Genomic DNA, 26,357 nt, shown 5'->3' with positions numbered 1-26,357 from the left:
AACGAAACAGCATCAGACTATCACTAACACTCCTCACATCTGAAACTTGTGAGATGACGGAACATAGCCTCTTCATCCTCAGCCTGGCCATGGCTTAGATTATAATCAGGCTTCCTCCCTTATTGCATTTGGGGGTGCAGGGTGTCAGTGTATGGTATAATCCACAGGGCATGCTTTCCAAATGTACTATGTTTGGTAAGGAAAAGATTTCAAAAGGAGACGACAATGGAGAAAGAGCTGCTGACTATAGTAATTTGAGATGTAATTTAGCAAAGCAGTGTTACATGTGAACACAACAGCAGGTGATTCACTCGTTCAGAGGAATTTCAAATGGAAAAGGACCTCAGAGACCATGTGTTCAGCCCCTTCATTTTGTAAGTGTTATGAAGGCCCACAAAGTGACCCAAGAACAAACACCCATCAGGACAAAAAATAAATCGTAGGAAGAAAGAAAGCCTCAGACACTCATTGTCTCCCAATGTCACTGAACTCAGAAAGAAGCTTTATGAGGCTGGGAGATAGATGGGTCACAGTGCTTGCCTTGTGATCACAAAGACCTAAATTCAATAACCAGCGCTCACTGGCAAGCCAGCCTAGCCTATATGGGTAGTTCCAGGCCAGAAAGAGATCCTATCTTAAAAAAAAAAAAAAAAAAAAAAAAGCAGGCATCATATAAGAAATGACACCCATGATTATTTTCTAGCTTCTACACATACATGCACACAAACACATGCATACACATGCATGTACCTATGATGTAATGAAGACTATTATTCTACAACAGAAAACATTTAGCCATATCACAGGCATGTCGTTAAACTCCAAAGGAACCACTGAACACTTTAAACTTAAGAATTATGCATGTCATATAAACATGAAAACATAAACAGCACATACACAGGGGGATGGATGACCTGGATTTGAGATTATCACATGTAATCTCTGAAAGTACCTCTGACTGCCTGTCCTAAAGTATTCACACTCTAACAGAGAATATTTAAAAGGACTAAAAAGTTACCCATGATTGCAATTAACTTTTAAAAGATGAAGTCATTTTTGTCTCTCCAAAAGAAAAAGATCACCTTTGAGATCCTCAGTGAGACACTCCATGCTCAGCAAAGGTGTTTTCCCCTACTTGGATTTTAAATTGCTGCACAAAACCTATTATCATGTTAGTGATTTTAATGGCTCTTATAGATGCTGGCAATGCACTACAGAAATAAACGATGATATGCACTTAAGGATTTTTAGAACAGATTGCTCATTTCCAAACTACCAAGAAATGGGGAAGGGAAGAGGAGATAATTCTCCATTGACATACATAATACCATTAATTTTCTTGGCAACACTAAGCATGATGAGGGGCACTTGCTAATGACTACATTTAAAAGAAAGAACTTAGAGCTTTAACAATTATAAAACGGATTTTCAACTAACAAGTGAGAAAACAAGTAAAATCATGGTCCAAAACAAAAACAAAATAAAGCCGGGCAGTGGTGGTGCTCGCCTTTAAATCCCAGCACTCTGGAGGCCGAGGCAGGTGTATCTCTGTGAGTTCAAGACCAGCCTGGTCTACAGAGCTATTTCCAGGACAGGCTCCAAAGTCACAGACAAACCCTGTCTTGAAAAACCAAAAACCAAACAAACAAAAACCACCTTTATGAAATACTGTAGAAACCAGGGATCATTGACAAATTTAGTATTCTTTAAAAAATTAGACAAAAGGAACCTCCTTCCCCCTGGAAACTGCACAGACTCAGGCTCTGAAACAAGGACCATGCCTTATCCCTGCTGCTGCCTTCATAAGATCTGTCACTTTCTGTTCTACAAGCAGAAGCCAACTGCAAAGACTAAGATGCCCATCACCTCCATTCTGGTTTTCCTGCAGAACCCTGGCTGCTTCTGTCTTAGTCTTATCTGCTGAAATGAAAACGATAAAATAAAATGCCCAGGATTATTGCCCCAGATGATGAAAGACATGGCTTTGTTGTTCAACTGTCTATTGAATAAGCTAGTAAGTATATGCATTAACTTAATCAGGACAAAGAACATTCCAAATCTTATAAAGGCAAAGTGTAGATTTAACAAATTCAAGAATAAAAACCCAAGTTTGTCTGTATAGTGGTCCCTAGCTCACTCCTAAGAATAAAACTGCAGCACAATTTGAAACCCAGGTCTCATGTTCTGTTTATGTGACAATGACACCTAGTAAAGAGAACAAAAATCAATTGCACCATTACATCCTTGGAAGGAGTTTATTAAGGACAAAACAAGAACTTTTACCTCACAGACACAAGGTACCTAGGCATCACATAGTTTTACAGGTGGCTTTCTGACTTAGGAATATGGAAAGCCTTTGGAAAGTAAAGATGGGGTGTGGAGGAGGGGGGGACTTTCATTTTCATCTCCCTTACAATTACCATAATCCACTACAGAAAGGAACCAAAGCTCCAATTTCCCACTAGGGTTAGGGTTGGGGGGAGGAGGGAGAGACTGACAAAGAACAGTGTTGATTGTTGGTCAGTTCTAGTGGTCACTGGGCAGGTGTCCATGGCAAATCTGGAGCACAGCAGCCAGGGGAAGAAGAGGGCAGGCTGGTAGGACAAGTGGCCACAGTGCTCTCATGGTTCCCATGGAGTGACAGCCTCTCTAAGTATGAGTTTTGCACATCGTGCCTGATTCCAGATCAGGAAGGAGAAGGAATCCACCGGGGAGCCAACAGAGGGACCTCTAATGTATGGCATCTGACCGCAGAAGTGGATGTATATGTCTCTAGCAGACTCCTGAGCAAAGGAAGAATGTGTGTCCAGCCACATGCCCAGCCGCCTACCAACTACTGTCAACATCTCCCACTGCCACAACTCTACAGACCCTGGGTCCTGGGAGCTCCTTGGAATGATTCCCCCATTACTAGAAGCCCACATGCAGCTTCCCTTCCCCTGTAGACATGCTATGTGCCCGACTCTACCCTGGACCAGAGTCATAGAGGACTAGCCACCTCAGTCTGCCCAAGCTCCCCCGAAATGCAGAAAGCAATACAAGGCACATTTCTATTTTTAATCATTCTACTAACAAGAATTAAAGCCGATTCTAATTAATTGCTGTTTTTAACATACTTGAGGCACTGCCAAGCAAACAAAAAGCCTTCTAAGTTATCAAAAATTAACAAACAAAATGAGACTTGGTAGGGATTTAGCAGTAAGCATTTGACTGTCTCTAGGGCTCAAACCCTGGCATCCACCCGGTGTGAACACTGTCTCCCAACATCTCTGTCCTGCCTGGGCTCCTGGGCCCCTCCATCTCTGTCCTCTCCAGACTGCCATCACACAGGACCTGAAGCTGACTCTCACTGCTTGTACTTCCTCATCCCTCACACAGAAAGGCTGGCTCAGCCTGTACATCCAACTCTCAGCCATCTCGTATGCAATGACCACACCCATTCTTTTACCGAAAACTCTCTCAGTCCTGTGCTCCTGGTGTTTGTGCTCCATCGTTTATCCTCTCATGTCTGTGTCTGCTCTCTGTTCTCTATCTTTACTATAAGCATGGCTGCCCCTCCCCACTATATCCTGTCACAAAACAATGTGACTGTGAGTCCACCAGCCTTTCCCACAGCTTTCCCCACACACACTGAAGGAGAGCTGTAGAGGATAGCATGTCTTAGTGTTGATTTCCAAGTACATGGCTGGATATGAATATCTTAGTAATTCCTCAAAGTTCAACTTCAGAACCTCAGCCTCATTCTGACACTTCCTCAGTGTTGTCTGCATTAACACCTCAGATTTTTCCCTCACTGCAACACTCACCATGTCCATCACAAGGGTCACAGGGAATTGTCTCCTAAAGCTTCCCTGCCTCACAATAAACACCCAAGACCTGAAAGGTGAAATTATTAATCTAATTAATATTTCCTCACAGGTAAGTCTATCAAATGTTGCATTTTGCAACGCTTACCTCAACTACCAATGTACTGCCACTGTCCCCTTCAACGTGGACATTGCTTTCCTATTGTACAAAATACTAACCCGTCTCCAGGCCTCTGATGGGTCACTTGTTTTAGCACTGTACTGTGTCAAGGAGCATAAAATTACTCTCTCATTTTGACATATAGGATGAGCCCTATTTGTCTTTTTAACAAAGATTTTAACACTCAAGTCTCTACACATTCTGACCTGAGATTATATTTTCCGGGTTCATTCTCCACTACATCCCTCTATAGTCTGGGTGTATACTAATTGCATATTTTCTTTTGACAGGCATAGCATGCACCTTGGCCTGATCTGTCTTTCCATGTTCTCCAGTGATATTTAATCTAAGCAGCTTTTTTTTTTTGGTCCTCCCGTTTGTAATTCTGCCTACATGTTTACATCATTTTACTCTTAGTCATTTTTGATGGATCACCAATCAAACTGTACACTGCTTCAGGGAAAAGAACTTGACTTGGCCTTATTACAAATCACTTTATTTATCCAGTCAACCATGTTTTATTGAATATCTTTCTATCAAGTTCTAGATCTCTTATTAAATCATAGTCTGAAGAGGAGGAGTTAAGCTAATTGTTTCCATAAATGGTGACTAGTATAACCAAGATATAAACCCTGAAAGACCAGGTTACACAAGACAAGATGACATTCTCTCAAAAGATAGTAAGAGCTAGGAAGTGTGTGGTGTGCACAGAGAAAAGGCAATAATCTGTACTGTTTTGGAAGTCACTTGTACTACAGTGCCCAACCATACAGAAGGGGGTTTCTCATGCCTCATACTGGTGCTTTTGTTAGTCTATGGTCCAGGTGGAAAGCACTGTCATCCCAAGTGGCATAATTTCCTTAAGATGTTTGCATGTACTCATCTATTTGTACCATATATAGCTTTTGGTAAATATAGATTAATACAATTCCTTCAGGTTTTATCAAACCTGTTATCTGTCCCTCATCCCCAATTCTCTCTCAGTATTGACCTATCTCCCTCCTACCCAGTCTGATACCCCATCCCATTTTTTCATTTCCCACTTCATAGGCCAGCATTATTCCTTCCTACACTCTAAATCTTACTCTTACACCCAGAGGTCAAATGCAGCTTAGCCAAAGAAGCTTCTCTCTACAGCAAATGGAGACCATCACAGAAAACCACAACTGGACACAATACAGCAATCAGGGGAACCTGGGAAGCCCAGCCCCAAAGGATATACCAACATCACAGTTTCTGCATCTATGGCTCAGGGAATATCACCGGGGGGGAGGGGATTATCAGAGCCAGAATACTAGGAAGTCTACTGTGCAGTCTTCTCCTAGAAATGGTTGCATAAACAAGATGGAGAATTAGATTCTCCCAGGAGTGGGTCTCTTATTGATTATCGAAGACAGAGTGATCAGCCTGAAACCACATTCACACAAACAACAAAAACAGATTTAGCAGGCTGTATTTACACATTTTTATACATATCTATCCATATATATGCAACAATAATAATCAAAGAAAAAGGAGATAGCAATTTCAGGTTGAGGGAGATGCAAGAGGTTGGATGGAGGGTACCCAGAAGAGGCTAGGGAGAGAAAAGGGGAAAGTGATATAATTCTATTTTACTTAAGAATGTATTTTAAAGAACAGTTAATAATACATTATATTAGCAGGACAAATTAGGTTTATGAGTTCATAGTCTCTGTTATATAGCATTTAAAAGTTAGAATAAGCCTCCATGCATTCATTTGGGAGCTGGGTGGCGGGCCCTAGCCGAGTAAAGAGTGAATAAAACAACCAATAACAACACAGGCCTTTTCATCACAGCTGACAACTGCCAAGATGCCCCAAGTCAAGGCACATCCTCTCCAAATTCCAGTACAGAGTAACAGTCACAATAACTGCTGTTTTAGAAGTTTTGTTTTGTTTTTTTCTTTTTATGAAAGCTAAAGGGAACGTGTTACGGGAAGCTTGAGGAAAGGAAGACTGTGTGAGTTGATGACACTGACAGCTACGGCAAAGAGGGGAATTGAAATGTACATCATGAACTAAGTGCTCCAGCTAAAGGGACTTCCAGGCACAACACCCAGAGTCACACCTGGATTCTGCTCGCTTCAGAACACAAAATGTGAGCAGAGAGAGATGAGCTCAGAGACTAAGTATTAAATCTAAGATGAGTTCTCATTTCCAACTCGATCAGACATCAAATGATTCTCACACCAAGAAATGATTTCAGAGTAAGATCAAGCCCAGGGTGGAATTGTATGGGCCTTTGTCAAGACTTAAGAAAGATCCAAGGTGCTGCCTCACAGACACCTTCCAAGAAGCCTGCAGCCTTCTAGAGACTTGTCATGTAGAACCACTACACTAAGTAACAAGGGTTTTTATGAGCCGTAAAGGCATTGTCCCATTGCCATGACACAAGGAGCCTGGGAACAAAGCAAATTAGGTGCTGTCTTTGTCAACAGGAATGAAGTCAATACAATTCAGGGGGGAAAAAAAAAAAACCACACATTTTGGGTTTGTTTGTTTTTGTTTCTGTTTCCTTGATGTTTGTATTACAAAATAGCAACAGTTTAGACTAAAATAAAGAGTACAGGGTGAAAGAGGAGATTCAGATATCCAACATACAATGGGCAGTTGAGATACCCAACATGCAATGGGGCAATTCAGTACCCAAACATGCAATGGGAAACACACAGTAGAGCCTTTCAGGTACCCAAACTAGCCAACAGGCATGTACTGAGAAGCTACTGGGCTCCAAAACACTAAATATTTTCTATACACAAAGGACTTAACACAACTGAGAACCCCAAAAGAGGATCAGAATGCCACATAAAACAGTTGTGAAGAGGATGCGGCACCGGAACCTGGGAGATTCCAAAGATGCCATGTATCTGTGTGCTTCTTCTTTCCCACTTTTGGACAAGCTTATAGGATGCCTGCCTCCATAGGGTGTTTGTAGTGTATGGGGAGCAAATGCAAAAGCTCAGAGGTCTTCATAGCAGAGCTCAAGGAGCTAGAGCTGTGGAACTGATTTGGAATTTCTGTAAACTCAGACCAAGTCTGGATGGTGAGGCCTTTATCTGAGGCTGAGCCTGACACTATGATAAGGTAAGACTTTTGGAGGGTCTGGGTCTAACAAATATGCTCCAGAGAAGTAAACTGTCATTGTCAGAAGACAGATGGAGGGCAGATGGGTTTTACCCCCAAAGAAACCCATACAACTTTGTTTTCCTGGTCCTATGGGTTCTTCTAGAATCACATCACTCCACTATCAAAAGACAGAGTCTGGAACCAGAAGTGTAATCTCAGCTGTTCAGGAAGCTGTCAGGAAGATGGCTATTTTAAGGCCTACTTGGGCTGTGGAGTAAGTTCAAGGGAACCCTGGGTAACTTAACTGGAATCCAGCACCTTTGCTAAATCTGACTAAGTTAGTGCACCACAGCGGGCTGACAGAGTAGAGCAGTCTTGAGCAGCAGGGATTCGAAGGCAGGTCAAAAAAGGTGATATTGGTGTAGACATATAACTTATAACTTCATACATACAACTTCACCATGGTCACTGGAATACTTGTGGTCAAGGCGCTCAGTTGTCACACAAGAATTCTGTGTTCTCTGCAGCCTCTGGGCTACCAAACAGACCACATGAGGCCCCATGTAACTGCAGCTGTATGAAGCTAGACAGCAATAAGCCAAGTCTTTCCCTAATTTCTGACCCTAGGAAAACAGGAGAGCTTCGAAAAGAACTGTTGTTATCTATCATTTGAGATGATGTGTGGTGACATTTTGCTTATTATATAACAAATAAAGCTTGCTTGAAGATCAGAGTGCAAAGCTAGCCACACTAGTGAGCCATAGAGGCCAGGTGTTGGTGGCACACACCTTTAATCCCAGCACTCAGAAGACAATAGGCAGACAGATCTCTGTGAGTTTGAAGCCACCCTGGGCTACATGAAATTGATCCAGTCTAAAAGAAAATCAGAGCTCACACAAAGGTGATCACAGCACTTGGAGTGACACACCTTTAATCCCAGCACTAAGGATGTGCAGACAGGAGTGATATGGCTGGGTGGAGAGAGGAATATAAAGTGGGAGGAGACGAGACAGTACAGGTTTTCTGGAGACAGATGCAGTCTGAGGACAGGATGGCCCCTTTGGTGTGAGCACTGGTGAGGTGAGAACTCTCTAGTGGCTGGCTGCTTTGCCTCTCTGATCTTCAGCATTAATCCCAATATCTGACTCTGGGGTTTTATTATTAATATCAATTAGAATTCGTGTAACAGTGATGTGGCATATAGAGATGAGTATCAAGGTAAGAACTGATGAAATAACTTACTCAATTTCATCTTCCCTTCTCAACACTGTGACTCTAGCTGTTTCTGATAACCCTCTATGCCAACAGCAGACCTGAACATACTTTGCTTTCAGGTAGCATTTTCAAACTGTAGACATGCAGGGCCCATGAAATCCCATTTTAATTCACACCTACAAATTATTTCCATCTGACCATGTTATTGCACGTTAAAACACTGGAAAGAAAAAAACGTAGTGCTATTAATCAGAGATAAGCGGCTACTGCTAAATCTCCGTGATTCCTATTAACACCTTTTAAATGACTGCTCATGTTGCTCTGAGGGAACTCGGTGTCCCATCCCTTTCTCTAGAGCATAAAGGGCGGCAGAGCTGAGGACGTGAGAGTTTCCTATCAGTGATTTGATTAGAACAGGTGGGGTAGAAACAGAGGGCACTGCTAAGTTAGTAGTGAGTGGTTCCAAACAGTGAAGGTCACCGTGCAGAGCTTCTTCATAATACTTTAGCATTTTTTACTGTGAGAATAAAAAAGAAATAAAAAAAAAAACCTAATAAATGTTACCCTTCAGATAGTGACAAAGAATTTTGTAACTTTGGAAATCCAACATGAAAGGGTAGTGTCTTCAAAGAGAATGCAGAAAATTCTTTCGAAGAAGCAGCCCCAAACAGAAAGGCAATTAGACTTCTCACTCTGCTTTAATGCCATCAATCCTCCAATATGGCATTTCTCCAAGTGAGGGTGACAAAGAACAATGGCAACAGCTACCAGCCACGAAAGCAGCATCCAATTTTGCAACCATTGTCTTTGCGAACTAAAGCTTATACTGGAATGGGTGCCAAGCTGATATGTAGCTTCAGCTAATGAAGAACAATGGGAACACTCCGCCCTAGTACGACAAATAACACAAATCAAAAAGACACCCTTCTCATAAAAATCGAAGAAGAAGGGAAAATGTTTGGCTCTAGAGCAGAGTAGAAGCTGCCTAGATTCTGCAGCAAGTTATAAGGGAACTTAATTGCAGAAGGAGAGGTGGGCACTGAGGAAGATGAGCCTGCAAGATGACAGTAGCTCTCAGAGGGCAATATAACTAAGGACTGGAGCGGAAAGCATTCTAAGAGGAGACAGAGAAGCAAGGTGGTGGTCAGTTTCCAATGTCTTGTGTCAACATGGCTATGCTATGGTCCGCAGTCACTCAATCAAAAGCTATGAAGTCCATGTGATTAAAACCCACAATCAAAACAAGGGAAATTATCCTTGATAAACTAGCTGGGCCTGATCCAATCAGTGAAAAGCCTGAGCCAGGACTCCTCTGAAGAAATTGCCTGTTAACAGCTTCTATCATGCTTCCCCAGTCCAAGCCTGCCTTTCCGACAGCAGCTCTGTGGATTCCAGGCTGGCCTCATCAGCCCCACAGTTGAAAGAGCCCACTCTGTATAATAAATCTCTTTCTGGGTCTTCTATTCATTCTTTTTCTCCGGCTGAAGCATGACTGAGCCACTCACTCTATCTTGCAGCCTCATTAATGGTATTTACAAACAAAAAGCACCTTAACCAGCAGAAGAGCAATGTCAGCACTCGCATCCTCTCTCTGGCTTTCTGTTAATGGAAAATGGTAACGACCCCAAGTGGAGTTTAAAAGGAAACAAACAGAGAAAACAACATTATGAGAAGTAACTAAGGTAACAGGATGGCTGGATGGAGACTAGATTCTTAAAATGAGAAGGCACCTACCAAGATTAGGGGCTAGTTACTGATTCAAACAGTACCATGCTCTTCAATCTAAGACAACAATCAACCCTGTTACTATGGCAAACTTTTCATTAAGAAGAAGAAGAAAAAAAAGAAAAAGAAAAAGAATGCTGGTAGGTAGTGGTGAACGGCTTTAATCCCACTACTCAGGAGGGGAAGGTAGAGGCAGACAAATATCTGAGTTTGAGACCAGTTCAGTCCAGGAGAGACAGAGAAACCCTGTCTCAAAAAAAAAAGAAAAAAAATTAGCTTTGATTAGTGGCCAGGAACACACTCTGGAGATATATCCCAATGTTCTAATTTGGTGGGATGGAAACAAAATCCAAAACCAGACAACTATTATACAGAAAACAGTCCTGATATTATATTTTAATGAAAAAACCTGACTCTGAATATACACATTTACACAATCTTTTATTTGAGACAGTGTCTCCCGAAACTCAGACTAGCCTCGTATGTTCTAAGTAGTCAAAGACGACCTTGAATCCCTGACCCTCTTGCCTATATGTTCAGAGTGGGCTACCGAATATGTATGTGATACTAAGGATTGAACCGCAGACCTTGAACATGATAGGCAAGCATCCTACTGATAGATCTAAGTCCCAAGTTCCAAACACATTTTATAATACTGTATGAACGTGAATTCCAAAATGTGTCTTCATAACAATTACTAAGCACTTCTCTAGGGACGTTTCAGATTTTAATCATCTTATATTCCAGGTCAGATGATAGCAACAGTAGAGAGTACACAGATAGTAAATGTCCATCAGAAGACCCAATCGAGACTTCTCATCCACACAGAGGTACACAGGCCCAGCTACTTCATGAGCAACAGACATGGAAAGCAGTTGCCGTCTTAGAAGCACATGTTTCCCACTGCTTATCAGGGTACAAGGCTCACGTGGAAGCATGCTTATTCTCTGGCTATAAAATCAACATGGTGTGTCCACAGTATAGAACAGTGTGTAGCCAATTACAAGCATCAAGATGACCATCATGATATAATTAGTAGAAAAATCTAACAAGAGAACAGACAAGCATCCATCAATGTGCAAAAGAACTTGGGGTGGCACACATATAAATTTCTAGGCAAGTCTGCATATTTCTAAAGGCATTTACCAGATGTGGGGAGGTCTGCTGTGTTCGAAGGTGTGCTTCCTTTTTTGCTATGTTTTGGCCTTCAAGGAGCCCCAGCAGGTAACATCTCTCTCTACCTCCCTAGTTCTATTCTAATATAGAAACAAGATTGAACGGTATCTCAGATCCAAAACATCAGCTTTGCACTTCAAAGGTAATGTCCAGGACTGTGGCCTCAGCAGTAAGTAGCCTGTCTGTGTGAACAGAGTCTTCATTTAGACAAGGCTTATCTGGTCCTCAGACATGCTGACCAGCACATTCCTACCTCACACAGGCAGGCCCATTGTAATACAAGGGTCCCAAAAAGAGGAGGGGAATAGGGTGCTGTCCTGATTTCTCTACTTCCCTCTCCAGTTATCACTCAGAAACCACTGCACTGTGCAGAGAAGCCCAAGAATGCTTTGCTAGGGGGACATCAAGTATGGAGAAGAAACGCTCATTAGGCCTACTTTACCTATCATGTGTGTTCACCCAAGTCAAAAACTAAGGATTTAAAAATTGAAATTACAGAACCTTCTAAAAAAGAAATCACCACTTCAAAACAGCACAACAGTGATAGGGATGTCCTTCTGTATATATGTTTCTCTTATTGGTTGATGAATAAAACACTGTTTGGCCAGTAGCCAGACAGGAAGGACAGGTGGGGCTACCAGACCAGGAGAAGGCTGGGAGAGGAAGGCAGAGAGAGGCCCAAAAGGGATGCCATGTAGGGACAGGGAAGATAGGACACACCTGGGGTTCTCTGGTAAGATAAGATCATGTAGAAATACATAGATTAGTACTTATGGGTTAATAATTAAGACAGAGCTAGCCAATAAGAAGCCCTAGCCATCAGCCAACAGTTTTATAATTAATATCGTGTTCATGTGTTTATTTGGGGCAAAGTGGCTGTGGGCTAGGCAGGACCTGGCTGGAAAGAAACACCAGCTACATGACCGTGTATAGTGTGTATGTAAACCAGAGTAAAAGATGGACTTTTCCAGGGAGTGAAATATATTGTGAACTTGAGTGTTTCCCCCTTTCAAGCATTAAAAATGAAATGAATGAGGTTTATAACAGCTTGACATCAAGACAATGGAGTCAGAACTAGAGCAACAATTTATTTTACTGGCATCTGTGGCTACCAGTGTAACAACTCATGGTTTCCACCACTGTCATCAGTTGGTTTCTACTCAGTGGTTCCAATGGTGAAGACTCACAGGTATTGCAAGTCGTTTGAGTAATTTACTTTACACTTTACCACATAAAACTGTAATTTATTTGGTAGTAAAAATATCTTTTGGATATTTTTACTTACCTCGAGTTTTTTTATAATAAAGTTTTTAAAATAAAAAGAAATAGTTAATGACACAAGATCATATTTATTAATATTCTGCCTTACAATTTCTCACTGTCAGGGAGCTGAGTTTGTGTGCTTCCACATTGTCCTACAAAATAATGGGCTCTGGGTTTGGTTTGCTTTATTGTGGTCTTTGTTTAAGCTGGCACTTGCTACAGAATTACAAAGAAACCAGGAAAATAATCTGGAATATAAGAAAATTTGGATCTAAGAAGGAACAGGCTCTAGGAGACCGCAATTGCTTGTATTTAGTGGCTTCTAAATATATAGTTGCTGATTGAACAGTATTTATCTGCTGCTCAAAGAAAAATCTGCTCAAACTTTGTTTTATAAACAAAGCTCCCTACATGTTTCCCCACATTTTCCCCCCAAGAGGAATCCCCCAGTCCAGTAACAAACCATCACAGAATTCCCAAAGGGATATAGGGAGCAAGCAAGTTAAGACAGCCCTATTAGTTCCCCGAACCCTCATCACTCTTCATAGCCATGATCCACAGACCCAGCATCACCAACAGATGCTGTGGGGACAGACAACCCAGCTCTGTGAAAGACCAACACACACCACTATTGTATCACAGGCACAGGAGAGTGTCACTGATTGCACAAATAAAATGAACGAATAATCCTCAACTGAAGTAAGACACAAGATGGTTTGGACCAACCTACCTAACACAGAGACTCAGAGGCCCACTATTACATCCTTACAAAACTACAGTCCTTTGCCATCACAGACCATCTCACTGTCAAGAAATGACTGACAGACTAGAGGACAGGGAGGCTGAAAGGCCTAATTTATTCCACCTGCTTGAGCAAAGTAGCAATTGATGTCAAGATAATGGCAAGCCATCTCCTAAGCACCTGAAGGCCCCGTGAGAAAGGATGTAGTTCTAAACAGGAATAACGGCAGAGCTGAAGGTGGAAACAGATGGGCCCATCTGCCTCTGCGTTGCTGAGGTACCATCCTGTGCTACTGAGGGTAATTTAAAGAAGCAATCGTGTCCAGACTGCTTCCGTGAGATCGCTTTCCTTTGTAACCAACTCATTTAGCTTGCCTGTTGACTGCTAAGGGCAGCAATGTCAGGTGTGAGGTTAGTTAGAAGGCACACGCCCACTCAGACTGATAGCCAGCACCAATGGATACCATGGCTTCCAAAAAAGGGAGGGTTGTGCTTCCAACGCAAGTCCGAACTGGTAAGAACAATCGGTGACTGCACCATGACGTCTACCTGCAAAAACATGCCTGGTATTTAAATTCTACTCTCTCCCAATCGCTATGCCCGCCATCCTACCCACGCTCTCATCCCACATTCATCCAGTTAAGTTACAAAACCGCCAGGAGATGAGGAATCTCTGTGTTTCCATTTCTACCTCGAGGCTTAAGCCTCAGAGCAGACCCCATGTTCCTGGATGGCACGGTTATTACTCTCCCCTAAACACAGGGCATTTGCTTAGTCAGGGAAGGATCCTCCCTATCAGTTCTGGATCAGAGAAGCAGAAATGCTATATAACCCAGCAGGTTGGGAGAGTGACAGGTGTCATGCAAGTATCACCAACCCAACAGGACCAAGCCTTCTACATCCTGCCCTTTATGGTACAACATTCACTTGGCTTACACATAAACTTTTGGCTTTAAACAGAACACTCATAAATGCACAGAAGGCAGAAGTCCGATAATGAACCACATATTTCCACCTACTAATATTCCGCCACTCTTTGTTTATCCGTCAACCTTAGCTCTTCTTTCTGACACACTACTGCTTTACTAGTGTGCATTCACTGTACAAGGTGTTGGGTGCCACAAGGGTGTCTCTCATATCTTCACACTCCCCTACCCTTTCCCATCCCACCTTATTCATCCCCTTCTGCTTTCTTGTCGCGTGTGTGTAGAATTCCACATGGGGGAAATGAAGTATTTCATCTTTCTGAGTCTGGCTTATTTCTCTTAAGACCATGACCTCTATTTCTATCTATTTTCCTGAAAATGGCATACTTTAGTTCTTCGTTGTGGCTAAATAAAACTCCATTGTGCCTATATAGCATCTTTTTTTCTCTATGCATTCATCTGTTGATGGATATCTAATACCTCAGCACTTTGAAAACAAATCCAAGGCACTGCAGTATCTTACCTCTGAATATGTTAACACACATCTCTAACAGAGAGGCTTATGATCACACTATCATCTTCCTACCAAGAAAAGCATCAATAATTCCCTAGGAGATTATCATATCAGTCTATGCTAGAATTTTTTTCCATTTTGAAATCTATTTTTTCCTTCAGTTTATTTACTTAAACCAGAGTGTGTCAACATGGGCAAATGGTCTATACCTTTAATCTAGAACATATCTGTAATATGTAGAAAAAGCAAGAAGGGACCCAGATCATTCAGAAAACAGTGTCCACTCTTGAGCTGAGAGACTGGGCATGGCCTACACATCTGCTGTGTTTGGTGCACAGTGGTCCCAGTTACTAAACCTGCCAAAATTCCTATCACAATGCCAATACTCTCCTAAGAAGTGTGACGCTATATCCACTCAAGCAAGAGCTGTCTGTATTGGATGCTTTGTTTTTAACCCCCCCCCAAAACAGGTAAGTCCTTGTTGTTTTTCTATAGCTACAACAACATATTTCTGCCACAAGGATCAGATTCCTGTCTCTTACATCACCAGGAAAATTAATTCTGGGAAATAAACAAGAGGTAGGATGTAGGCCCTACTGTAAAAATCCTCCAGACACAACTTTCATTTCTGGGGCAACATCCAACTGTGCTTCAATCCAATACTGGAAAAGTGTTATAAATTCTATTTGTCTTAATTTATTTCTTACTAAAAAGAGACTGCTAGAGCAGCAAAATAAATAATATAGATCTCCTTGTAAAAGGTTCTAGCGAGCCATATATTCTAATTCATGTATTTTTCTAACAAAGACAGTATCTGACCAGCTACTGATTTTCAAAGAATCTAACAAATTAAAGTTATATATTTTCATGTGGTTAAAAAAAAAAAAAAACAGTGTAGTAGAAAAATATTCACAGTCCAGGGATCCATAGTTGGGGTGGTGAAAGGGAGACACAGCACAAGTGAATCCAGTCTCCCTTATAGGTCCACTCCTTCCCTAAGGATCTACTATTTTTAAGGTACCTGCCAATCAATAGTGAGCCTAAAAACATGTGGAAACCATTTCTTTAGTTTTGGTCTGCACAACCGCAATAAAAACTTCAGAGATAATCTGTAGAAAAAGAGGGAAAGCAAGAAAGGAACCAGGTCATTTGGAAAACTGAGAAGCCACTCTCGAGCTGAGAGCCTGGTCGTGGCCTACACATCTACTGTGTTTGGTGCACAGTGGTCCCACTTACTGAACCTGCTGAAATTCTCATCACAGTGCCCCGAGTCTGCAAGAAACAGAACAATCCTATGTTCTTCATCCTCCTCATCTGGACACTGCTCAAATTCCAACCTACCCCTGCCACCCTTCAGCTGTCTCTCTTCCCTCTACTTCAGTCACACAACCGCCTAACTTCTGCATTACCTTCCCAAGTCTATCCACACAACACCCACATGCCTGTCTTCTGGAGAAGGAAGACATCCATCTGTCTCACACCGAGCAACAGAAGCAACACACCTCCATGAAGTCTGCATGGACCAGCTTCGAAGCCCTTCCCCCTCCCCAACACACCAGGCACCATCCCATCTGAACTTCTATCACACTGCCTTCAGCTATCTTTGGGTACAATCCTCCTCATCAGGCAGACTCAAATCCCTGCTGGCAACACTACGGAAACCCTCTGGTCATCTAAGACCTTGCTAGGTACAGACACACTTACCAAAAAAAAGTGGATGTGGGTTAAATATGTTTACTATATGAAAATCAACTTGGGATAAAGGACTAAAGATCTTAAAGCATAGGGGTTGATTTCCTAAGAAAAGTAAGTGATGCATAAGTTTTTTGTTTTTGTTTTTGTTTTTAGAAACTTGAATGAACATGTTTTCCCACAATGAGATCCTACGATGTGGGTTATTATACTCCATCATGGGATACATCACAGACTGAAGAGAGCTTCTGGAACCACAGATACTCCTTACAAGTCAGGCTGCTTCTACAACAGGGTCCCCTGACACAGTTTCTGGTCTTCACAGTGAGTAATTTCCTACAGTAGAGTTTACAATGTACAGATAGGAGAACAAGAAGTCAATGTCAGCTATTGGAAGAGTGGGGGTGTTTATGACAATTCTCACCAGTGTGCTCTCCATTCACAAGGCATAGATAATGCAATGAATCACCAGTATTCTCCCAATAAATAATCACCAGATGCAGAAGTTTTAATACCTGCACAGGTCTTGTATTTTTTAAGTATCAATCACATTATCTACTTGCTCACTAAATATGAGGCAAAGTATTCAAGTTCATATATTTTGTATTTCAAATCATGTACAAGTATGTTTTTTATTAATGCTTGTTGGATGTATTAAATCAGTGGTTCTCAACCTTCCTAATGCTACAACCCTTTAATACAGTTCCTTGTGTTGTGGTGACCCCCAACCCCAAAATTATTTTCATTGTTACTTCATAAGTAATTTTGCTATTGTTATGTACTGTAATATAAATACCGGTGTTTTCCAATGGTCTTAGACAATCTCTACGAAAAGGTCATTCAACCCACAGAGGGGTCACAACCAACAGGCTGAGAATGGCTGTATTAAATGATGCTGTTCAACGTTTTTTTAACGCAAAAGTGATCTATATTATAGAAACCTTAGGCAGTAACACAAGGATGAAATCAGAATCCATCTCTAAGGTGACAGCTAAGAATAATGGTCACCGACATAAAGAAAGATTCTACACAGATCTGACCCAAGGCCCCAAGTGGAATCAGTTGTCACTGCTGAGCCACCACTTTAGGCCACTCATCTCACTCAAAGAGATAATACCCACGGCATCTGGTGGTTTTACAGGTAAATGAGATTTAATGTCTGAAATATTTAGTTCAGTTCTAAAACTCAGCATGCGCTCTAAAAATGGTGATTTATACTGAATTCTACTTTGGACAAAACAAAATCTGAGCCCTCATCTTCAAAACCTATCAGGGAATAAATCACTGTGGGGTGTAAACTTATCTACTTTCTTAGAGATATGCAGCCTAGGATGGTTATTTTGGGATACTGGAGATGAACATTGTGAATATGATGACATTAGGCCAGAACTTTTCTCCAATCTCTCCATACAGGAAGAAAGATGTGGCATCCCAGTTATGCCACAATGAGACTTCAAGTATTGACAGCATGATGTATGGGTTAAAGATAAACTTTCATGGGATACTGTTTTCATATCCATATTCTGAATTATAATTTTACAAATTGCTGAATCAATGAGTATATGGGGAGAAAGCCTTGTAACAGGTAGTAATTGTACCCTAAAGACTATAGGGAAAAGAACAGAACAAACTCTCGGCTTATTATTCTATGACCCTTTCGGAATTCATGCTATTGTGGGTCCATGCCCTACTATTCCTGCTTACCTAACAACAGTCAGAGGTAAAGTTGACAAGCACCACTGAGGAGTGAACCTTAACCAACACTGTAATCCTCTTCAGGCAAGGCAAGGCACTCAGAGCTGCTCCAGAGTTGCCTGGGCTCTCTGCATCCCCAATAACTGGTGTTCACTTACGCAATTCCCATCCATACCACTCCCCAGTGGCAGCATCTGAGAATGTGCATGTCTTTCCTCACTACTACTGAAAATATTTCAACTTTTCACCAAATACCATCAATCTCCACATCTTTTTAACTGCACAATCCTCCTGGAGGTTCCATAGATCTGGGACTTCCTCCCAGAATTCCCGGCACACTGGCAAACTCCAGGTGTTTGAGCCAAGATTCAGGTAACTGATTCCACAGTAGTATAGTGAATGGATGAAAGTAAACATCAAATGTTTGAGTTAATACCAGCACAGCACAGAATTCTTTTTGAGAATAGCTGACTGAGCCGATCTATGAAGGAACTAAAGCGAAGAATAGAATTTAATATTTATTCAGGACTATGTGGTTTTCACTTACAGAATGTTTTAGAACCTGTGAGAACTGTGCAAGTGGGTTTTGCGGATATTATTTGTAAAATATAGTCTTACTAGTCAATTTTCTAGGAGCTTCAGATTTCATTAATTATAACCCACACATTTGAATTCATCATGTAAAACAATACAAAGAAAACACTTGCTTTGTACTACTATAATATTTTGCCAAATATATTAAATTAGAATACTGCATATTATAGGCACCCAAACATATTTGACATGTTAGATCTATTGTGCATATCTGTTGCAGGGAAAGGAAGGGTTGAGAAGGGACCACCACAAGGTCCATCCATAATCGCCTGCTTTTAACACCTGCACTCACTCTTCACCTTCATCAGATCACTGTTGCCCCTGGACTACCAAGCTAGGAGGCTTTTTCTCCTCTTCTGATTATTTAAAAAGTGGCTGTTGCACTGTTTTCAAGAATGAACCCTCAGTTGTTTGAGTGGGCCAACCTCCAGGAGCCCCATGAGCACAGAAACCTTAGGTAAGATGAGCCTGGCTGGGCTTGGATAATAATAAAATGGCTGTTGCTGAGTTGGCCAACTTAGTGCTGGGGTGAGTGACTCCAGAGCAATGGTCAGTAGAACACAGGGAATTCAATATCAGAGCATGTATGATCATCCACAGAGTGGAGTCACCAAACTAGGCACAGTGAGTATTTTCAACTTGAAGAGTCCCCCCAGCTCTTCGCTTTTAAAATGCTTACTATTTGGTGTTGATTTCTTTGCACCAAAGACAGACTGCCCCAAAATGAAGGACACTCTAAAGCTCAGTTAGCACTAAACCCTGATTTTCAGAAAGCTTCCATCTCATCATGGTTTTTGCTAATATAACACAATGACTCAATTATAATGTCTTATCTGGCACTAAATTTTATACAATTTAAATTAACAGTATGGGTTTGTGGTTGCTGATAACTTCTGTGTCCCTATCTATGTCCTACACACCCCATCCCCTTCCTTATTCTCTTGGGGCAGCAGACTGAATTCAGAACTTCATCCATGTGAAATAAGCATTCACTGAAATAGGTCCCCAGCCCCATAATCTGTGACTCTTTATACCAAACTAAAACAAGCTAATAAAATTTCAATTGTATAAAACCTGTCAACTTCCCTGGATAATGACCTTCACTATTTTTCCATGCAACAATGAGTTGCCCCCCAAAAAAAACCCCATTTTAACATCCTAGTGAAATATACTGAAGATCTATCACAGGTAACACAAATTTTACTTTATGTCCATGTAATTTCAAAGGTTACACTAAACTTCCCATTGTAAACACTCAGGAGAGCCAGAGAGACTCCATTGCACTGGACTGTATTTAAGGATCTCTCCAGCAGAGAAGTGTATAGATAGAAAACTGGAGGATGATGGGGACGATAAAGGCATGACAGGCTAATTAGTCTCTAAAAAGCAGAGACAAGGCCACCAATCAACTTCTCAGAGAGCTTATAAAAGCTAGTTAAAAATATTATTTTGAGGATTATGTTGTATCTAAAACTGGAAAACTTCAAAAATCATTTCAAAGTATAGTTGAAAGCCAGACAAAACTAAACAGAGTGAGATCACCAACAGCCATATCATAAGGGAAAGTCAGTGCCATGCCAGCTCTGCCCAGGCTCTCCTGCAGGGAAGGTAGCTCATTTACACTTCAGGAAGCTGGTCTCTGGATTAGTAAAGACACTCATATGGTCAGAGGTCAATTCCTGACTTTGTCTCTTTGTATTTCTAATGTTTACTCAGTAGACATCTCATTGTACAGCTCTAAGCACTCTGCCTTGCATATGTCTATTTTTACATGTTAGCATTCACACAATTTCAAGTGTGTAAGCCAACAATTGTTGTACATTCATACACCCAAGCATCATCACCATCAATTTGGGGACATTCTGAATTACTCCCCAAAGGAACCTATATGCCTATCAGTAGATATTCCCTGTTACTCGCTGGATCTCCCACAAGGCTAAGCACTCATCTGCCTGTTTTCTGCCTCTATGGATTTGCTCACTGCAGACAGTGTGTGTAAACAGAATCATACAATGTATGGACCTCTTTCCATTCATTAGTTGATGACAGTAAAGTTACAGCTGCTTTGATATCTGATGAACGATGCTGCTATGAGCATTCATATACCAAGTTTTAAATGGCCATACTTCTCATTTCTCTTCAATGTATTAATCTAGCCGTAGGATGTCTGGGCTATATGCTAACCTGTTGAAGACATGTCATACAGTTTTTCAAAGCAGCCACACCATTTTATTTCCCCATCAGCACTCTATATGAAGCTTACTGCAATTTCTCCACACCCTGTCAACACTGGCTATTGTCTGTCTTTTTCTTAGTGGTTATAAAACAGAATTTCTTTCTGAGTTTGTTTTGTATTTCACTCCCTTGCATTGTCCTCTTTATTCCTGATCACAACTTTGAGACAAGAGCCAACGATCAGTCTTCACAAGCCATCTGTGAACTGGAGAAGTGACAGATGCAGGGACAAAGCCATCATCAGACTATGTACCCTCCAGAAAACATTCTTACACACAGCACAACTACAGGGCATCTCCTCATCCTAGAACACTATGCCGCCAGCCCCTTCAGATCCTTCCAGCTGTGACTGTCTCGGATCATAAATTTATACTGCTTAAAACTCTCTTCCCTAAGTCAATTTTCTCTTTGGCTTCAACATCAAAAACAGCTGGGCTTCTTCCAAGCAGGAGGCTTGGGCTCCAACCATAACAAGGATGCAGCTTCATTTCCATCATGAAAGCTCAGGGCCAAACGTGAGATCCACCTTGAACAACTGTTAACGCCTCACAACTGTGGTTTAACCAGACAAACCATCCATGTTCAATACCTTTGGACTGCTGAAGGTGGCAATTGCATTTTTCACGTGGGCCTACTGTGTAAGCAATTCTCATTCTTGGCTTTCTAATTACTTACCTATTCTTGTTCCCCTTTACCTTCTTTTGCTCACCAAGGAGATTCTGAGCACTGACAGCTTGCACCTTTCTAAGCTATTTCAAGCCTTTTGTGAAATAACGTGAAGCAGTGTAGAAATAAACACACCGAAATATTTTCATGCAAGCATCGAAATAGCCCACAGCTGCAGGCCCTTTCACTAGACATGCACTTTCAGAGGCAAAGTATTCTCTAAGAATCAGAAAACACTGCCCTCTCTGTACCTTCCAGGAGAAAAAAAAAAAAAAAAAAAAAAAAAAAAAAAAAAAAAAAAAAAAAAAAAAAAAAAACTTTTATAATATTCTCAATTGGACTCATGCTCCAAAGTAATCTGCCGAACAGGAAAGATGGGTAGTTAGCATCCCACAGGATAGAAACAGCAGCAGTGACTCTGTAGGCTCATGAATGGTTATAAAGGTCACTCCTCGTGGACTATCTACCTCAGTAACATTTCTGGCCCATTTCCAAATGTGTAAGATTTCCAAATGCTTTTTTGATTGCTAAGTGGTGCTACTCAATGCCACTACAGTTTGAATTTCAGAGCATGACTTAGTACGGCACCAATATGAAAGGATTTACTCATCCAGACAGAAAACTGTAACCCACAAATGTCAATCAGGTCAAATTGGTTAAAGAAAAAACTATGAAATATGCACACAAGCAAATATTATAGAAACATTAAGAGCTGTATAGAAGCATGCCAGCTGGCATGGAACAAGCCTAAGCCTTTTATTAAAAGAAAATAAAAGTTTTCAACAGTAAAAATAACATGACAGCAAGCGTTAAATTGTGTGCATCCATCTGGGTTTTCATACAAACATTTATATATACATTCATCTCAAGACATGCCTAGGACAATGCTTAGTGAGCCCTCAGAATTAAGATTTTTGAGCCAAGTCTACATAAACAGACACTATTTCAATTAAGTTTTTCATAAGAAGCATACATTATTCATTTTTTACCAAGACAATAAATTCAGTGCCCTCACTACCCTGGAATCATTGAGAGGAAACTGAAAACAAGGAAGGACATGACAAAAAGAAGCGATGACTGAGTGAATGTGTCTATGACACCCTAACTCAGGAAATGGCGGGATCTGTGAAGCCTTAAGCACTGGAGGAACCACACTCGTGCATGCATATGTATGTTTACATGTCCATAATGAGGGATGGATGGGTGTGCAAAGGTGCACAGTCAGATGAAAGGAAGAAATCTTTCCAGAAAGGGGCTACGGTGGTGGAAACCTGCATCATTCTTTCTTCACGGGGCCACAATGTAGGGCTCCAATTTAACATGCTCACTGAAGAATGCTGGAGATGATGTTTGTAATACAGTAAACCTCTCTGAAAGGCTGTTTGCCATACCTGCTTACATGACTGCTTGGTATGCCCTTTACCATAAACATCTACAATCTCAGTGTGTGCCTTTCAGAATAACTTAGCACATGCAAAATGGTTCCTGTGTAAAAATAACTGCAGATGCAGTGTTAGTAACTGCAAAAATCTGAGAAAACTCAAGTATGAAACAATAGAAGATTGATTGTAAAAATTACAATAGACTATTGCACAGCAATAAAAATAAGAAAGTTGTACAAAGACTGTGAAAATATATTCCGTAGGGGGAAAAGCAAGACAGAAACTGCATTATGTATGACCTTTTATATATTAATTTATTTTATGTTATATTGTTTATATTTGATCAAACAAACATATGAAGATTAATTTCCAGAAGGCCACCTGTCGGGTTGCTATGTTCAACTTTCTCGGTTATATACTCTGGCGTTTGCCTGAAATTGCATCTGTATAATAATGGAAGGGGGCTCAGTTGATCCTACACATTCTAATAATGCTCACAGCCTCCCCCTTGTCCTGCAACCTAATATTCACAAGCAGCAATATGAGGCCGGCTTTCCCTATGGAACAGAGTAAGTGAACTACTCAGCAAATGGAGAACCAGCTCCAGACTGTGCAGGTAACATGAAGACAAAAAAAAAAAAAAAAAAAAAGTTAACAGTCAAGACACAGTCCAAAGCAGGCTGCCTTGTTTTCTAATGGGCCCACTTCAGAAAACTCCCCTGAGGACATGTTATCTAATTGGCATAAACAGACTGGCAAAGGAAGTCTGGAATTACAAGCCATCTTCAAATTCAAGTTCAGGGTGACAAGGTACAGCAAGAAACCCTGGCAACTTACAGGGAAATTTTAATCGCATTTGCTATTACTTAGAGAAGCCAACTGCGTCTCCCAGAGGGACCACACACATTTAGTCGAGATGCTGAAGGGTTAATTACCAAAAGACAGGATTCTGCATGAAACTCGATTCAATTCTCAGGGAAAAAAAATGAAATTGGTTATATCCTACTGAAAGATTATATTCATTCTAAAACCTTACTTACACTGAAATTCAAAGTAACAATATTGTTTCCCTCGAAAGAACAATGAAGCCTTCGCCTGAAGCAGTCTTGCTTGGTAGTGCCAGTATGCCCACTGTCAGAACAGTGCACACACCAAGACACATGTGCAAGCCCATACAGATCTGACACACAGAACAGAGAGGGTATATCTCAGATTATGCTACACTTCATCAAAGCTTAGCATGAAATATGGAAGCAGACAGAATATATGTTAAGATGAAACCTAAAAGGCTCAAGGAATCTGCGCTTTCTATAGTAAGTCAGTCATGTGAGAATAGTGGTTACTGCCTAATACCCCACTTTAAATAGAAATGATTGTTTTCTATTTACTTAGCATCAACTGTATGTTTACAAAATACTTGGTGCTTTCCCAATAATCACTAGTTTAATAACTACTTTGTAGTTATTAAACTTTAAATCAGGGGGTGATTACAGTTTTTTTATCCTCAAATTGTATTTGCAACTTCTCTAAATGTTGCTTGCTTGGTTGGTTATTTATTTATTTATTTATTTATTTATTTATTTATTATGTGTACAGCATTCTGCCTTCATGTATGCCTGCACACCACAAGTGGGCAACAGGTCTCATTATAGATAGCTGTGTGCCACCATGTGGTTTCTGGGACTTGAACTCAGGACCTCTGGAAGAGCAGCCAGTGCTCTTAACCACTGAGCCATCTCTCCAGCCCCTAAATGTTGCTTTATTCTGACTGGAATCCCCACATGAAAACTGCATGACACAATGACCGGAGCTTGTGAAAAGCCTTCAGTCTTGCATTTGAAGGCTGTTCAAATCAGGATTTGCTACAGTGAAATGGTTTGAAGGCTTTGGGGAATCTGGGGTTTCCTTGGTAAGTGAAGAATCTCATTTACCAAGAGCCTACTTGAGGAGGAAACATCAGTCCTGAAGACATTATGGTTATAGTTAGTGCATGGCATACGTTACTGTTGTTAGCCAGTGTTGGTAAAGCATTAGAGTGTAGAATAAACTGGAACGTGCACATAAAGTAACTTGGAACACACCAACTCACTTATTGTCCTTAAGTCTATCGTTTCTTGACCTCCACATGTGTGTTGTGACACTCATGTACACATATGCATGCATACATGCATGCACACACACAAAAGGATGTTTAAAAACAGCATTCCCAAAATACCATTTCATGCCTATGTACTTATGTTGAGCTTTGTAACACAAAAACTAACTGTGAAATAGCTGGCCTTTCCCATGCCTCACAGGTACACTGAGTCATAAATGATAACACTTATGAAAATAACCCTACCTCTTACACTCTGATGAAAATTTTTCTCATGATATCATTTCTTGTTTTTCTACCATGTAGGAACAGCTACTGTAACACTATTCATAGTGACTACGTCCTAGACCTACACAGTAAAAACTATGTGGGTTTTTCCTACACCCTGAGGAAAGAGCCCCAGAGTCACCCACTTTCCATGAGTCTGGCCTCTTGTGCCAATAACGCTGCTGCGGGTGAATCTGGTTTAGGTTCTGTACATGTGTGTAGTCAGAATATTTCCAAGCCAATCAAGTTGCCTCATCAACCCCAATAAAATCCTACCTACTACAGACTACACAGTATGTTAAATCCCCCATGGGAATCACACCCTTTCTAATATGCTGTCTGGAATCAATGAGCCTCCTTCATAACTGCTGCAGCTAAACATGATTACTGCTAAGTTAAGAACACAGTCGCAGTAATGTCTTAACCTCACTTTTGCAAAAGCACTTTCTTCTGGAATGGTCTCCCACAATAATCCAGAAACAGACGAACTTTCACAAATGTTCCAAAAGTTAAAAGAGCTGGGAGCAATAGAGGTTACTCCTCTCTCCAAAAGGCCCTTCTTTGGTTGTTCAAGGATTTGGAATGTTTTCCAAACACTTAGATCCTTCTCAACACATCAACACACATTACTTCTGCATATTTAGATCCACACTGTGAGCACCTCGTCTCTACCATCATTATTTGCATGTCCACTCGATGAAGGAGACTACTTTGATCCTACCTAAAGATACACAGGACCACACATTATTAACTACCACTAAATTTGTGGCACACTTACTCTGTGCTAGAATCTCATATAGAAATTAGGACTCTATGGAAATACGGTTATTCCCACACCATTTTCAGTTGAGGAAGCCAAGCATTGAAGAAGTTCAGTAACTTAGCCAATGGTTGAGCCTTGACAGAACAGAGGAACCAAAACTGGGCCCTGGGAAGCCTGGCTCTCTATGCTGCACAATGAACAACAGAGATTTCATACGTGTAAGTTATGAAGTACAATAGCACCCAGCTTAAAATACTACTGCAGTCACACGTATGTCTTCTTGATTTAACTCTGACATCACCAAGAACTCTGTATTTATTCCCTGTTTGCGTTGTTAAAACAGTATAGCCACAAA

General features: G+C 41.0%; 1 protein-coding gene across 1 annotated transcript in view; it reads right to left on the bottom strand.

Annotated features, from left to right (window-relative positions):
* Positions 1 to 26,357, bottom strand: part of Stk39 (serine/threonine kinase 39) — a 269,282-nt gene that overhangs the window by 104,736 nt on the left and 138,189 nt on the right. The window lies entirely within an intron of this gene.

The sequence above is a fragment of the Cricetulus griseus genome, chromosome 6 (genome assembly GCF_003668045.3).
Source record: "Cricetulus griseus strain 17A/GY chromosome 6, alternate assembly CriGri-PICRH-1.0, whole genome shotgun sequence".
NCBI lineage: Eukaryota > Metazoa > Chordata > Mammalia > Rodentia > Cricetidae > Cricetulus > Cricetulus griseus.
The sequence above is the reverse complement of the archived record's forward strand: the minus strand, read 5'-3'. Positions and strand labels throughout refer to the sequence as shown.